Genomic DNA, 15,712 nt, shown 5'->3' with positions numbered 1-15,712 from the left:
GGGCAGCATCACCTCAAATGAGAACTCACACTGAGTTCTACAAAAAGAAAAAATTCTGGTAGCACTGGGGCTGACGATAAATCACTAAGCTTAATTTAGGGTGTAGATGAAATTAACTTTTGTTATTATTATCATTCATAATGTCCTAATATTAATTAAAAAACAAAAGGAGTGAAAAAAATGTATATAAAGGAGTGAACATAGCCAATAAACATCCTACTGTTTACAATGGTATTTTTTTTAAAATAAGTGTTTAAATAAGAGTTATCCAACATCTTAAAATGTTTAGTTTTAGGACAATCTTTGAAGGATGAACAAAAAATGCGTTGGTCATCACATAAAAAATAAATTAAAAAAAAGCATTTATATATGATAAAGTTTTGAAGTGCTAGAAAAGATGTGTAGGCTGCGTTTGACTATTTTTGTCACATTATCATATTTATGGTTAGAGTTACTTACTACATTAGCCTAAATCCATGGTGAATGTTGCTGATTTGTGGACTGAAAGCCTTCTATAAGTTTTTCTCCTGGTTTCCACGTCAGCACTGTTTGATCTGATATCTATGGTTTATAACAGAACTCTGCGCCGAATCGGAATGTTTCTCACTGGATCTCCTAGCGATGATGTTATTAATTCTGAGGCGAATTCAATGGATTTCTTCACTGGATCTCCTAGTAACAGTGTCGCGTGAGCGAGATCGACCCGCGACTGGCAAGTTCGGGTCTTTATTTTACTGTCAATGGTTCGCGGCGCTGCTCCATTGATATACATTAGAATGGCTATGCGCTGCTCTGTCTATCGCACACTCTCAAATTTTAGTCGCAGTCTGGAGCCCTGCAGGGCCTTGTATAGCACTACCATACCTAAAGCTGACCTAAAAAGAGGCATTAAAGATGCCAAAAAGGCCTACAGAAGAAAAATTGAGGATCACAGATAACAACACAAGTCGGGTGTGGCAAGGTGTACAACATATTACAAACTACAAGGGCAGCAGCAATTGAAACTCTAAAAACAACGCTTCACTAGCAGAGGAGCTTAACTGTTTCTTTCCTTGGTTCAAAGTAAAAAATTCACTCTCACATTCATCTCCACCTGACACAGGCACCAAGTGAGACAGATGTTCAAAACTGTGAACCCAAGGAAGGCCACTGGCCCGGACGGAGTACCTGGCAAGGTGCTCAAGGCTTGTGCGTACCAACTCACTCTTGTCTTCACCAATATCTTCAATCTGTCTCTGGCACAGGCCTTTGTTCCATCATGCCTTAAAACAGCCACTATCATCCCAGTCCCAAAAAGGCCTGGTGTAGACAGTCTGAGTGACTACAGACCCGTAGCTCTCACTCCAATTGTTATGAAGTGCTTCAAGAGACTGGTACTGAGGCATATTAAAAGTAGCCTCCCTCCTACCTTCGAACCTTATCAATTTGCGTAAAGCTCAAACAGGTCCACGGAGGATGCAACTACCACAGCTCTTCATATAGCACTGGATCATCTGGAACATAGAGGGACTTATGTTTGCATGCTCTTCATTGATTACAGCTCTGCTTTTAACGCCATATTACCAGACGTACTGATCAGGAAGCTACTTCACCTGGGCCTTTCCATTAACATCTGTGCCTGGATTATGGACTTTCTCACAAATCGTCCACAATCCGTCAAACTCGGCTCCAACCTCTCCTCCACTCTCACACTTAGCACTAGCTCCCCACATAAAGATAGTCTAAAAAATGCGGTTTGAAATCGCTGGTGTTTCTGACGTCACAAACTACCTTGTAACCAATCAGGTCAACTTGTGACCATCAACAAGTGGATATCTGAGCTAGTGTGAGTGAGTGGAGGCGGGGCTAATTTGCCAATATTTATAGACTGTGTATACTAATTGAAGCAAGGGTGTAGAGTTACATTCTAGCTATTTTAAGGCATGAAGAAAAACATTTTTCCAAGGAAAAAAACATTTAAATATGTCATTTTGATGATCAAAGATGAGTTTTAAGGGATACAATTATTGACAGGGGAACTTTAACTGAATAATCCACTGTGCCATTGTCAGGGTTGTGGTGCGGGTTGAAGAAGAGTCTGAGGCAAGAAGGCTCCAATTTAAACATTTACTGATAACAAACTCAAAACAGGTACAGGCAGGCAAACAAAACTCATACTAATTCCACTATACATAGACGACGACCGACCAAGACTGAATGAACAGAAGCAAACTAAATACAGAGACAAATGAACACTAACGAGGTGAAGACAGGTGACACAGATGATGATGACGAGGGACAGGTGGATAATGAGGGAGTGAGTACAGGTGTGGAGACAAGAAGGATTCTGGGAAGTGTAGTGAAGATGACTAAGACAGACAGGTGCAGACGAAGACTGTGACAGCCATCACATCCATATCAGAGATACTACTGTACCAATTCATGAATTAAAAAGAAAGATGAATTTTGAGAGCATCACAGCCCTCAAATAAATGAAGTAACTACTTAGGAAATATACACATTCAGCTCTATTTTTGTACCAGTATATCAGGGGAGAGCGCGAACGCAGTCCCCCACTACCAGAAATTATGCAGTCGAGATTCCCACATTTGGGGAATTCGCAGGGGTCAGCACAACCGGAGTGCAATGGCTGAGCCTCACCCTGGGTGAACCACCTTCATGATCATGGTGTCTCCCCTGCCAGGTAAGTATGAGTTGTACACGTTCCCTCTCGAGGAGTTACTGAAGGCAACATCATTCTCAACCACGGTGAGACACCACTTCACTACACATGGTTCATCATCAAGATCTATTAGAAACCCTCAATCTATGATCTAAACTGGATCTTGTTAAATCATCAGTCATGTTTTACCAGTTGTACTGTCTAGGCTGACTGTTGACAATTAGACCTTCCGACTGGCCGAGAGTCTACATTCCCTGAACACTCGACTGTGGATCTCTCTACCAATCATAGAGGAGATTTGACTCGACTCCACCAATCAGACAAGAGACATGTTTTGCATGTGAAATGGTGCAGTTACAGCATCTGCCAGCAGGGGCAAATGGGTCTAATAAGCCAAATTGTGACCCACTGCTTTTGCACACAAAAGTGTATCATGGAATCAAACCTACTGTTTCACATGCAGTTTAAAATAAAAGATAGTCGGCTGCATCACTACACAACATTTTGTAAATATTAAGCAAGCATTCCAAACATAATCATCGTTCTACTTTTATTTGTATAATATAGTAAATGATCTACAACAACAAACTTTTAAACACCCATAATTAACACACACTACCATTAACCTCTACTGTCACACAAGACTAAGCTGATATCTTTCATTAACCACTTTGGGGGGTGCACCGTTCCCGGAAGTACTGCAATACCGGGTCGATGCGTGGAGTGGACGGAGCAAGCCCCTATTCCATCTCCCTGATCCAAAAATCAATTTAATATATGGTGCCCGGGTAGGGCACGTATCAGATATTAAACTGATAAGAACAGATACTACACTTGATCTTAGCCAAAAGGCCGAGAAGCGATACCCACAATTGGTCAGCAGTAGCAACTGCACTCTTTGAGACAGCAAATCTGATGATGGTGAGTATTTATGTATTATTATTTAAATATTTCTCAAAAAGTTCTGGTATAGAAAGTAATGGTTAACATTACTCCGATAAGGGTCATAAACCCCCCTTACTCTTTTTTCCAGTTGTTAACACCTCAGATGTGAAAAAGGCTGAAGAAAACTGTGTGGGGGGGGGGGAGGGGAGGGGGGCTTGGGTAGAGGGGACTGCCAATCATATGGCTCGTTTCCACTGAGCGGTACGGTACAGTACAGTTCGGGTCGGTCAACCATGATCCGGCTAGCGTTTTCACCGCCAACAGTACCCTTACTTGATAGGCGTGGTGTTTGCCGGAAAGAAGAGGTCGACGTCATTTTCGCGCGAAGAAGAAAGCGGCATCGTAAACAACAATGGATGACATACTGCAGATCTTGTTCTCAGGGGCGTGGTAGCGGGGGGAAAAAGGGTACCGAGTACCCAGGGCCCGAGGCAGGGCGGGGGCCCTTAGAAGTCGCCGCGCTCAAGTCAAAAGGCCGTCTCCGTCCCCGTTTCTCAATACCAAGTAGCGTACGCAAAGTCCGACTCAGGAGAATGACTCCCGAGGACGCAAGTCCAGTAATTCTGCTAATGGAACAGCGCGTTCTTGAAAGCGCCACTCAGCTCGCTCTGCTACTCCGGTTATCTCTGTATGTACATTTTAGGCAACAATAAAATGAAATATGTTATAAAACACCACTCTGCTTCTTTTCGATTTCATTTAAATACATTTCAAACATTATAAGCACACAAATGTGGTTCAGGAAACGCATAGCCTATTGATTTTATTCACTGCATGTATGTAGCCTATATTTAATAACAAAACTAAATATAAAACACAACCCTGCCTCTTTTCGTTTAAATTTAAAAATATTAAACATATTCCAGGCAATATCTGCATTGGTACAAATGTTGCAATAAACAACATTATAGATGGTCTTGTAATAAAATAAAAAAATGACAAAACTCAACCCTATCTCTTTTTGTTAAATTTCAGTTTGATCAATAATAGCCATTATAAAAGTATAAGTAAAAGGTACAAAAAGCTATACAGTAAAGCTTTAATAACATAAAGCAAACAATTCAGTCAAATATACAAATTCAGCGCTCAAATATATGAAACTTCACTTAACGTTAGCCTTCTGCCAAAACTATTGGCCAGGGAACGAATTAGAGATTCACGAGACCAAAGATTGCCTGTTAGGTCTGTACAAGACGAATTATATCTCATGTTTAACCACTACAGAGACGTCAGAGTCAGCGGCAAACATCAGAACGACTAGCCAAGGAAAGGCTGTTCCAGGCGGGGTACTTGAGCGCTGATCGCCCGGTGAATGCTTGGAATGGATCTCAGTCAAATTATCATAAATCTATAAATAAACCACAGATTTGAACTTTAAAAAACTACATTCTCGCCTGGAAAACTCTTAAAAATACATTTCGTGACACAATAACAATAGTATTATATTTCAACTGTATATAAAAAAAAAAAATGGCGCTTCTAATGCCCTTGTAGCACGCACAAGTGACGATACTCTGTCAACCAATCAACGTTCTGCAGTGAGTCTAGCTCCACCTTTTAGTACCGTACCAATGTGCTAGGTACCCCAACGGAAGGGTACCCAAAAAGTGGTACGGTACGGCTTTTTGGTACCATTCACAACTTTTGACAGTGGAAACGCAAATAATTGCGTACCGTACCGAACTGTACTGTACCGTTCAGTGGAAACGAGCCAATAGACGCTGCACGCCCAATTTTGTGAATTGGACTTTCTGATTGGCTGGGAGTCTACAGTCGCCGTAGACTCAGACTGTAGACCCAATAGCAGAACAGAGACGTTGCAAACAGCCCGCCCCTTTTCAGCGTGGTGCTTTCCACAGCATCTTGATCTTACTGGCTTATGAATAACCCGCTTGTTTAAAAAAATCTATCCGGTCTACTAGCATTTGTTATGAGATCCGCTTTAAATATTACAATGCTCATGATAACTTTCGTTAACTCTTTAAAATAAGTAAATCCTCTTCGACAGCGATACCAGAAATACACAGAGCTTCCGGCTGCGTGTGGCGCATAAAGTCTATTGACAAATCGTTAGCGAGCGCAAACATCAACATGTTGCTACTACAATATAGCGATGGGAAGTACGGTTCTTTCGGACAGTTCATTTCAATGAACCGGTTAAAAAAAAAAAAGTTCACCAGTTCTTTTACGTCCTCACGTAATGACGTCAATTCTATCATCCCGGCGGATAAAAATACATTCAAATAAAGGCATTTGTAATCATAACTTCAGTTAAATAATAGTAATCATCGTCATAATCATCTTGGATAAGTTTCTTATATTTACGTTTTGCAAATGAACCCTCCCAGCAAGCAATAGCCGTCACTTCACCGTCTCGGTTAACTATAGACCCGATATAGTCCGGCTATGCGTAACCCACTTTTAGCCAAAATAACCTTGAATTTGGATACATGTCGTTTTGGCCACAATAACTTGCGAGATGTATGATATTCCATCATGTAAGCAAAGTCAACAGTGATTACAAGGTGTTTAGTTTAATTTCTTTCACATGTTCTATGCGTAGGCTGTGCATAGCCACGATTTAGCTCCTAGTCAGACCGACTATTTGTAGCCCACTTATAGTCAAGTCAAAACTGATTAATTGTAGTTTTTGGCCAGGTAGCGCATAAGATGGTTGATATCCTATCATGTTTGCTATGTCAATAATATCTACAAGACGTGTTATTTCATGACATGGTCTATCTGTAGCCACAATTTAGCTCTGAATTGGACGGGCTACGTGTAGTCTGCTTTTAGCCCACACATTTGAATTTTGCATTAGCTTTGCTGTCACAGGTAACATTCATAGTTGCATATGCATACACATTCTACGATATTTGACTGTCTTTCATTTTAAGTTCAATAAAAATGCAATTACAATTCTCAACCGCTAGATGGCACAAGCCCTACTGAGACATGACTACTGGCAACGCGCGACTTGAAAGTTAATAGAGATCACTGTTGCCAGATCTTGCGATAAACATTTCCGCCATTTTCAATTTTATTTTACACGAGAGAGAGCATTACTCCTGTCGGAGAGCAACGGGCGAGCAACAGTAAACCTACCAGCAAACCTTACAATTTCTACTTTGATTTTGTAAATGTGTGTTCGTTTTTACATGTGTTCATTATTTAAATACATTATTTGTTATCATGTGTAGGAACCGTGACATTTTAGCAGGTAACATTGCAGACAATGCATAGTATTTTTTTTCTAACAAGCTACCCGCAAGTGTAGACCTACTGTAACTGTGTTTCTGTGTGCCCTTAAAGGAACACTCCACCGTTTTTTTAAATCGGGCTTATTCACCATCTTTCCTACATAATTAAAAAAATGAGTCGATACCTTCAATATGAATTATGAGCGTTAGCTAGGGCTGGGCGATATGGGCAAAAAAAATTATCACGATAATTTTTTTATATCAGTCGATATCGATAATTATCACGATCAGAGGTGGGTAGTAACGAAGTACATTTACTTCGTTACATTTACTTGAGTATTTTTTTGGAAAATGTTTACTTTTAAGAGTAGATTTAATTGTGGGTACTTTTACTTTAACTCAAGTACATTTCTAATGAAAAAACTGTACTTTTACTTCGTTACGTTGGGCGACGTTCCTCTCGTTACTTTATTTTAATGCAATATGTTGTTAAAAGCGTAGTTTATTCTAAGCGCGCGCTCTCTCTTTTTTCTGGGCATGAGCGATGCTCAATTCACAAATGAATCACTCTTTTGAGCCGATTCTGTTCAAAGACTTCATCAAACAAGTTGGGCAGATCTCTCTAAATCAGTTCGCGAATCAGTTTGAATGAGCTGTTCAGTTTCCTGCACGCACTGAATCGTCTCGGAGTCTTAACAGGAACAGGGCTTGAAATTAACTTTTTTACCTGGTAGCACTGGTGCTCCCAACTTCAAAAAGTTAGGAGCACCAGCAAAAATTTAGGAGCACCCACCAAATTTGACGTTTAGCTCTGCCAGTAGAGCGGAACGACCGGCAGCATTCTGATGATTAAAAGCCTTAATAATCGAACCTGATTTGTTTTCCACACACTTGTCCCTGCATTTTTTTGTGCTTGGCACTCTCTCCTTGTTTAACCAAGCTCTTGCGCTTAAAATGTATTGGTTTTCGGTGCTGGCCGATGGACACTGTCATCCTTTCTTGCCCTGTTTTTTTATTTATTATTATTAAAGCTGTGATTTTACCACTGTATTTCATAGCTTTGTAAGATAAAATCCTTCTTTGCTAAACCTAATCATCATTTTGGTATTAGGGTTGCGGCGGTGAGGAAATTTTACCACCGGTTAATCGACGTGTGACAACACCGGTAATCCCGGTGTCACCGTGAGGGGCGGGGCGGGGGAGTTAAATAGCTTTTAAATGCGTGCGCGTTATACTTTCACTTTCGAAATATGCGTCAATTGCTTGAATGGACAAAAAAACAACAACTCGCTGATAATAAAACTTTTATTAATAGACAGAACTTTTATTAGCATAACGAACGAATAAAAATAACCCCATGCATAGGCTGAAAAAAGTGAAAATTGGCAAACTGGGCCCAAACAAATAAGAACCATAAAACGTTTATTAACGAATAAGAAAATAAAATAGGCCTAAATAAATTACACAAAGTTTAAATAAGATAAAACCAAATAAAGACCCCATTTACACCTGGTATTAAAATGCGATCTGTATCCAGATAAGTTATCCAGATAATAAAAACCGCATGTTAATGCAAGGTGTAAAAACGTTGTGATCGGATTGTGATCGGATCTGCCTGACCACATCTGGAGGTAGTCTGGCTGCATTGTGTTCGGATCTTTACTAGGTGTAAACGCAATCTGGTTGTTGAAACCACATATTTATATTTTACTCCTCCCAAAAATGCTAAAAAAAATAAACGTGTGAGAGTGTTATAGGCTATAGGCTATTTCATGTCAGATATGACGACGCTACTGCAACACGCATTACCGCAGATGAGCAGCTGAGCGTCTATTCATCAAGCCAACGTGCAAACATCGCAAATAAAAGTGAAAGTAAGTCACAGACACAGACGCTTAACACACAATCATCTTCAAGTAAAAAAACGAAATTATCTTACCAGGGCTGTTGCCACTTTTTCTTATTGCTGTCTTTGATTTTGAAATGAGCTGATGATCAATAAAATGCAGCTCACCTCTGTTGCTTTCGGTGGCGTGCAATCCATTAAATCATAGCGCGGGAGTTGAAGTCGGATTTATATCCGTTTTGCAAAAACACATTTATGTGGCCAGGTGTAAATGGAATCGGTAAGATCAGAACACTTATTATCCGGATAACTTATCTGGATACAGATCTCATTTTAATACCAGGTGTAAATGGGGTCTAAGAGACGAATATAAAATCTCCAACGTGCTAAATGGAATTTGACTCCTAATGCTTGCTGATCTGTGACATGACTGGCTCTTGGCACGCACTGCACAGTTCAGTTTTTAATTATAATGTATGCTCTCTTCTGAACTAAATAATTGATTATTATTTTTAATTAATTCAAATAAATATTTTAGCAAAAACGAATACTTTAAAAAGTCAAGACATCGCGGTGTCACGGTGGGAAAGTGATGTCACCGGTGATGGCGCTTAAAACCGGTAACACCGTCAACACCGTCTATCGCGGCAAGCCTATTTGGTATATCATCATATCAATATCAAAAACTACAATAATGAAGTAGCATTAAAAAGTTTATTTTAACTAATTTTCTACCATATACAATTGAATACAATTAGCAGCTAGCTAACAACAACTTGATTTGCACTTTTTGTTTCTGGTTTCACCTCACTCCAGTCTAAACTAAAAGTTTTGGGGTTTTTTGGTAAGTTTTCTTCACATTGTCATATAAATAACCTGAAAATACTGTAGTTTATTAAGGTTAAATCTTCCTAACCACTCTTACTAAAAATAAATGGGGTAAGCACACTTACATTCTCATTTTAAGAGATGTTCTGAGTAAATGTGGTTTGATTGGTTAACATTAGTTAATGCATTAGGCTAACTAACATGAACCGTGAGCAATACATTTGTTACTGTATTTATGAATCTTTGTTAATCTTAGTTAATAAAAAATACAGCTGTTCATTGTTTGTTCATGTTACTTCACAGTGCATTAGGCTAACTAATGTTAACAAATACATCTTTTGATTTCAATAAGGCTACTATTAATGATTAAATTAGCATTAACAAAGATTAATAAATGCTGTAGAAATGCAGTTTATCAATAGTTAATGTTAACTAATGTAGTTAACTAGAGTTTAATAAATTGAACTTTATTGTAAAGTGTTACCGATTTGTTATACACCGATGCAGACGTCTCGTGAGTTCAGTGTTGGACAGATCAGTTGTTTTAACCATTCATTAAATGGAATCAGTTCAAAGGAGTCATTAGTTCGCGAATCGCACGTGTCATTAGCGGACGTGTAGGCTACGGTACGCATTGTTGTGTGATTATCCCAGCAGTTTAGGACATCGCACAAGATTTGTGTCAACACAGAAAACATTTCATCACTGGATAGTTTGTTTTGTTTATTGAAATTGAGGTTTATGTCAGCTGAATGTGCGGAACGCCTCTCTCTCTCTCTCTCTCTCTCTCTCTCTCTCTCTCTCTCTCTCTCTCTCTCTCTCTCTCTCTCTCTCTCTCTCTCTCTCTCTTCTCTCTCTCTCTCTCTCTCTCTCTCTCTCTCTCTCTCTCTCTCTCTCTCTCTCTCTCTCTCTCTCTCTCTCTCTCTCTCTCTCTCTCTCTCTCTCTCTCTCTCTCTCTCTCTCTCTCTCTCTCTCTCTCTCTCTCTCTCTCTCAAAATTCAATGCAGGATAAACCTCGTTTCATCTTCTCTCTTATTCAGCCTTTTAGTCGCGCGGTAGTCAGCTCCCTGTCACGTGACAACGGAGCGCAGCGTAAGTGAATGGGAGTGATTGACAGCTAATATTAACCTATCTAAAATCTGCTTTAAAGTTAGGAACGTAAGGATGAGGTTTGATTGGATGTAATCGTTGGATAGAATGATGGTCCGGCCACCACGTATCAGCGCACATAAGGTACACACTGTTCAGTAATTTGCTAACGTTTTGTAGAGAAATAAAAACAGGTCGCACCACAACCATTATTTGCACTCGCACAGATGCTCCCAAATATATTTTTAGGTCGCACAGATTAAATTTCAGGAGCATAAGCGACCAAAATGGTCGTAATTTCGAGCCCTGAGGAAGATTTAAGAACATCAAGAGCGTTGTATAAAGTGGCGGTCCACAGTCTACAGGACAGTCTCGAAAGTAAATCTGCAAATGCATCATATTTTTTGCCAGCGATGAAGATCTTTATTAGTTGAACATCTTCGTATGTTACTTCGTAAGCTGTCTGTGAATGAATTATTCCACACGACGATACATTCGATTTCATTCAGGTAATACATTTTACAACCAAACAGATTATTACACCATATAGCACTACTACAAAGTATGACATTACCCTTTTTTTGGACATATACATTACTTTATAGTTATACATTAAATAACCTACCATCGTCCAGTTTATGAATGTGTGTACACACACAATGTGTATTGTGCAGTGGCGTGCGAACTCGACTTGAAAACGAATGCCTTTGCCTGCCTTATTAGACACAGTTAACCAGTTTAATGATGCTTTCATAAATATAGCCTACATTTATATACATTTTGGAGAACAGACAGAAGAAGGTCCTTGCATTTGATCGTTGTTTGTGTTGGGCATGACATGACTGCCATCCCTTTACATTTGAATGCAAACCTCCATAGAGTCAATTTATTCCGACATTGTCTAATGTAGTTGTATACGTTATTATACTATTATACAAACCAAAGGACAGGCAATGGTTTTCGGGCTATAGATGTAATATACAGAAATAATGTTTGTCTCTTCTGTTTTTGCAAAGATAGCTTATCTAATTATGATAATTTTAGTCATTTAAATGAAAAAATATCTAAATAATATCATGTTATATATATATATATATACATATAGGCCTATGTGATCCAAAGTAACTAGTAAGTAACTACTTGAGTAGTTTTTTCATTGGATACTTTTTTACTCTTACTCAAGTAACTTTTAAGATTATTACTTTTACTTTGAGTAAATATTTCTATAAGTACTTGTACTTTTACTTGAGTACAATTTTTCGATACTCTACCCACCTCTGATCACGATAAATGTCAAATCTTTATTTCTTTCAAGTTTAAAGGCAGATTTTTGCTCCTAAGTGAAAGTTGTAGAAACCAGAGCGTTAATTGTGGTTTTAAACTACTCACAAATCTGAGGTAGAACATTCAAACATTTGTCATTGTTCCTTAACAAAATAAATATCTGAATAGAAAAATATATTTCTTAGTTTCTGCATGTGCTAATGGGGGATATTGTTTCAAGTCTTATATCTTGTTTCAAGGCACGTATCTTCAGCACAGTTTGCAGTGCAGGCTGCAATATTAATATTACATTTTTTGTCTCGAAACGCATATTTAACAGTGAGTTGATAGTAAATCTGCATCCTAACTCAAGCTAATACTACTATGTTAAATTTATGTTCATTAACAAAAACAGTAACATCTGTTAAAAAAATGTAACTGTCATAGATCGCACCTCCGTGGCTCTCTCCGATCATCACAGGACACCATCACCCGAGTACTGAACTTCAATTCCCATCAGCCCCGTACCTAGGTCTAATCACCGGCACAGGTGTACCCACTTTCCTTCTCCATATAAACTGTCTCTGAACTGCTACACATTGCGAAGTCTTGTTCTGCCCCGGCTAACATTTCCGAGCGTTATTTCTACTTTGATTGCATACCTGTTTACTGACCCTTGCCTGTTCACTGTTTCACGTCTCTTGTCTGCTGCCTGCCTCGACCCCAGCCTGGTATTGTTTTATGATTCTGGATTTCCTATTACATCCTTGTTTGCTGATCTCTGTTATTCGCCTGTCTGACTACTCTTCAATAAATACTGCAAATGGATGCGAACGTCTATGACTCTGCATCACAGAAGACTTCGCCAGAACAGGATCCAGCAGCTATGTATCGCCTTACCTCTGAAGTGTCATCCCAAGCCTCCGTGCTGGTTGCTCACCAGCAACAGCTCGTGAAATTGACATCGCTGACTGAAGAGCTAGTAAGATCCATGCAGGCGCTTACTTCACAGCACAGCGCACCCGTTCCTGCCGCCGCATCTCCCGATCCGCCTACTCAGAGTGTGAGTACCAACTCCGGTAATCCTCGTTTGTCACTCCCTGATAAATATGATGGCTCAGCTGCGAAGTGTAAAGGATTCCTTCTGCAATGCTCGATATTTATTAATCAACAACCCAACTTCTATTCTACCGACGACAGCCGAGTGTCATTCATTTGTTCACTTTTGACCGGGAGGGCTCTGGAGTGGGCAACGGCGCTGTGGGAGGGAGGAAGCTCGACATTTCCCTCATATACCAGGTTTCTCCGACAGTTCAGAGAGGTGTTCGAGCATCCAGCTGGTGGAAAGGAGCCTGGCGAGCTTTTACTTTCTCTACGCCAGGGAGGATCTTCGGCCGCGGATTACACTCTTTCCTTCCGCACACTTGCCGCACAAACGGGCTGGGAGGAGGATCCCTTGAAACTGCTCTATCGCAAGGGCCTCAATTCAGATCTCCAGGGAGAGCTGGCGTGTCGAGATGAGGGGAGGACGCTCAGTCAGCTAATGGACCTGACCATCCGCCTCGACAATCTGATGCGCGCACGGTGCGCGCCTCTGACGCATCGAGTCGTTGAGTCTGCCGCTGCAAATCCGGAACCCGAGCCCATGCAGATCGGTTACACTCGGCTCAGTCCCGAGGAGAAAGAGAGAAGATATCGTAATCGTCTATGCTTATACTGTGGACAATCCGGCCACATGAGGGCAGCATGTCCTAATAGACCCAAACCCCGAGACTCCGCTACGGTGAGTTCCAATCCCTGTTCTTCTCAATCCTTTGAACTGTCTGTCACTTTACGCTTTGGTAATGAAATAGTAAACACCAGTGCTTTAATTGATTCTGGAGCTGCAGGAAACTTTATTGATCTGTCATTTGCTAAAAATCATCATCTCTCTCTTATTCCATGTACATCCCGGGTGTCAGTGGCAGCACTAGACGGACGCCCTTTGGGCACCGGCCAGGTTCACTACATCTCGCAAGACGTTACTCTAAGCACCAGCACCCTGCACACGGAGATCATCCAACTGTACACCATTGAATCGCCACGACATCCCATCATTCTAGGTCTGCCCTGGCTGGAGAAACATAACCCTACCATCTTATGGACTGATAAACAGATAATCCGCTGGTCCAATACCTGTCAGAAGGAATGCCTGCACCCTCTCACGAAGCTCACTCCGATTTCAACCCACTCCGTGAATTCAGATCTTCAGGAGATTCCTGTAGAATACCACGATCTCGCTCTCGCCTTCAGCGAAAGTAAGGCTGCTCAGCTTCCTCCTCACAGAACCAGTGACTGTGTAATAGATCTCACTCCAGGAGCTATTCCCACACGGGGAAGAATTTTTCCCCTCTCTCAACCTGAATCCGAAGCAATGAAGGTCTACATTGAGGAACAACTTTCTAAGGGTTTTATTAGACCATCCACCTCCCCCGCTTCAGCCGGGTTTTTCTTCGTAAAGAAGAAGGATGGAGGTTTGCGTCCATGTATTGATTATCGCAGCCTCAATGACATTACAGTGAAATTTCGTTACCCACTGCCATTGGTTCCTGCCGCCTTAGAACAGCTTCGCACCGCAAACTACTTCACAAAGCTGGATTTACGCAATGCCTACAATCTAATTCGGATCAAGGAGGGCGACGAGTGGAAGACGGCGTTCTCAACCACGACCGGGCACTATGAATATCTCGTTATGCCGTTCGGGCTCGCTAACAGTCCCTCGGTATTCCAGGCGTTTGTCAACGAGATCTTCCGAGATATGCTCAACCAGAGACTCATTGTTTACATCGATGATATTCTGATCTATTCCGAGACTCTCGAGACTCATGTACAAGATGTCAGAGCAGTACTCCAACGGCTCATAGACCATCAGCTATACGCCAAGATCCAAAAATGCGAGTTCCATCAAACACAGACAGCCTTCTTGGGTTACGTCATCAGCGCTGAGGGGGTAACCATGGACAACGGCAAGGTACAAGCAGTAGTTAACTGGCCACAGCCCACCAATGTAAAGGAGTTACAGCGTTTCCTGGGTTTTGCCAACTTCTATCGACGGTTCATTAGAAACTTCAGCACCACGGCAGCACCACTCACAGCTCTTCTCCGGGGGGGAAGACAACGGTTAAAGTGGTCATCCGAGAGTAGTACTGCATTCAAACAACTCAAGGTGAAGTTTACCACAGCACCCATTCTGCACCATCCAGATCCCGAACGAGAGTTCATTGTGGAGGTAGATGCTTCCAATACAGGAGTCGGGGCAATCTTGTCACAACGGCATGGAAGCCCAGCTAAACTGTTTCCATGCGCCTATCACTCCCGCAAGCTTACCCCAGCCGAACAGAATTACGATGTGGGTGACAGGGAACTTCTGGCTATGAAGGCCGCCCTCGAAGAGTGGCGACATTGGTTGGAGGGAGCCCGGTGGCCATTCACGGTTCTAACTGACCACCGTAATTTAGAGTACATCAAGGCAGCCAAACGATTGAATCCTAGACAAGCCAGGTGGTCCCTCTTCTTTTCCCGTTTTGATTGTAAGGTAACATATCGTCCAGGATCCAAGAATGGTAAAGCCGACGCCCTATCTCGTCAGTTTGACGGTTCCTCTAACTCATCCAGGTCTGAGCCCATACTGCCTTCAACACTTATTCTCGCCCCAGTACAATGGGATATCATGACTGAAATCTCTGCAGCCCAGAGGGAGGAACAATCACCACCCGAATGCCCTCCAGATCGCACCTATGTGCCACGAGATCTTCGCATACGAGTATTACAATGGGTGCATAATAATCCTAGTGCTGGACATCCTGGGATCACTGCCACCACCCATCTCGTTACCAACCG

At 41.3% G+C, this 15,712-nt stretch overlaps 2 non-coding genes across 2 annotated transcripts; both read right to left on the bottom strand.

Annotated features, from left to right (window-relative positions):
- Positions 1-2,527: 2,527 nt before the first annotated feature.
- LOC130077584 (U1 spliceosomal RNA) lies at positions 2,528-2,691 on the bottom strand. The gene has a single exon (XR_008805787.1). It is a non-coding gene; the product is annotated as a U1 spliceosomal RNA (small nuclear RNA).
- A 644-nt stretch (positions 2,692-3,335) lies between these two features.
- Positions 3,336-3,526, bottom strand: LOC130077593 (U2 spliceosomal RNA). The gene has a single exon (XR_008805796.1). It is a non-coding gene; the product is annotated as a U2 spliceosomal RNA (small nuclear RNA).
- Between the last annotated feature and the right edge of the window lie 12,186 nt (positions 3,527-15,712).

Source organism: Rhinichthys klamathensis, unplaced genomic scaffold (genome assembly GCF_029890125.1).
Source record: "Rhinichthys klamathensis goyatoka isolate OS25496 unplaced genomic scaffold, OSU_Roscu_1.1 h1tg000760l_1, whole genome shotgun sequence".
NCBI lineage: Eukaryota > Metazoa > Chordata > Actinopteri > Cypriniformes > Leuciscidae > Rhinichthys > Rhinichthys klamathensis.
Note: the sequence above shows the minus strand (reverse complement) of the source record. Positions and strands in the feature narration are given on the sequence as shown.